Genomic DNA, 1,789 nt, shown 5'->3' on the forward strand with positions numbered 1-1,789 from the left:
GGCCTCATTCCCTCCCTCTATCCCTCCCTTTCTTCCTCCCGCCCTATCGCCCCTGTCCGTTCAGGACACTTGGTCCCGATGGACCAGCCGCTGGCTGCACTGGACATGATCACTCGTTTTATCGAGAATAGAGCACCCTTCGCTCACTCTGAGGAGGAAAAGGTTGAGAAGGAGAAACATGGTGATGAACGGATTTACATGGATACGATGGAAGCGGAAAACGGCTTGATGGAGAATTTTGATGAAAGATTGAGCCAGGAAATGTAGAGATTTCTGGGTATATTGTAATATCTCGTGCAAATTCACATGCCCACTTGGTTGCGAGCTAAGCACCGTCCTCCTTGACGGCGACAAACGTATGTTGTGGCGGCGTGTGCTTGGTGGCTTGTCGTTCAAAAATCTTGCATGAAAGAAATGTTGGCTTTCAGAATAAATTCCCTAGACGGTACGAGCATTGCTTTCCTTGACAGTGCTGTACATTTTTTCTTTACCTAGAACATTAGTTGCTAGGCTCTACAGGTCGAAGCGCTTTGCACCTCAACACCCTTGGAAACAAGCGTGTCCATAGTTCCTGTCAGCAGGAAAAGGAAGAATTGACCATTCCTCATAGACGTGAACGTCAGGCCACTCTGCACTGGAAGTACGAGTTTCAAAACATGTATGCACCAACAAAAGGGTCTGGCCTTGTTCACTCTCCGGCCCTACCCGGATGTACGCGTTTGAGGTTACACAACGTACTCCATGTCTGTAGCACGAGCCTCGTGTCCGTAGTCATACCCAAATTTTGCCTTCTTACTTGATGGATGTCAATACAATCTATATTATACCGGAATCAGGCATGGCAAATACTCCTGGGGCAGGAGGTGGAAAGGGCGGGGAGGGACCTTGGGCTACACAGGAAGAGGCAAGTCGTCGGAGGAAGATCAAGGGAGTCTGGGAACATGTCGTGATGCATGCGTCATATCGGATTAAAAAGGTGGATTGTGACGGATTACGTCGGAGTCCATCATACTTCTTGTGTTACGGCGTGGTTCTGCCCTGGATCGACAACTCAGGACACTCCCTCCCTCTTGATGTAACACTTGACGTCTCCAGGTGCAGCAACTCCAGACCGGGAAAAGGAGGGCATCGTGGAGACAAATGGGAAATCAGCAGGCCTACCCTATGTATGGAGTCGTAGGCACTAGAGGAGGTGCGTAAGAGGGGAGAAATGGAGGAATAGAGCGAGGCTAGTGAGACCGAAAAGGGGGAATGTATCAACCTCTGCCCCGCTCTCCCCCCTAGGCACTCCCTACGCACACCCGCCCTACCCTCCAGCAGTGCGAGCAGCGCCCATGGGAGGTGAGGGGGACGGGGAGGGAGGGAAGGAGGGGAGTTGATGGCTCTCTCTGTGTGGCATCGGAAGCCTCTCCGTTCTTCTTCTCCTCCCTCCCTTTGCTCTTGGTGTCGTCTTTGCTTCCGCTTTCCTCCTTTTCGTAGCTCACTTTCTTTCTACCCGCTACCCTGCTCCTGACTTGGGACTTTTCTCCGCATTTTGGCAGGGGGAGGCCTCCAACCCGGATTAGCACAACGCGCCACGAGTGTAAGAGGAAGGGAAGGAGGGAAAATGGAGAGGCTTGGCTCTATAGTCAAAAAGGGGAAATGCGGAGGGGGAGGGAGGGGGTTGGGAGGACTCCTGAGGGAGATGAGAAGAGGAGGACGTGGAGACGAGAACGCAAGAAATCACCAGCCCTGCATGGCTTCCTGACAGTCTAACCCGCTCCCCTCTTTCCCTCCCTCCCTCCCTCCC

The sequence above is a fragment of the Nannochloropsis gaditana genome, assembly GCF_000240725.1.
Source record: "Nannochloropsis gaditana CCMP526 unplaced genomic scaffold scaffold776, whole genome shotgun sequence".
In the NCBI taxonomy this organism is placed as follows: domain Eukaryota; class Eustigmatophyceae; order Eustigmatales; family Monodopsidaceae; genus Microchloropsis; species Microchloropsis gaditana.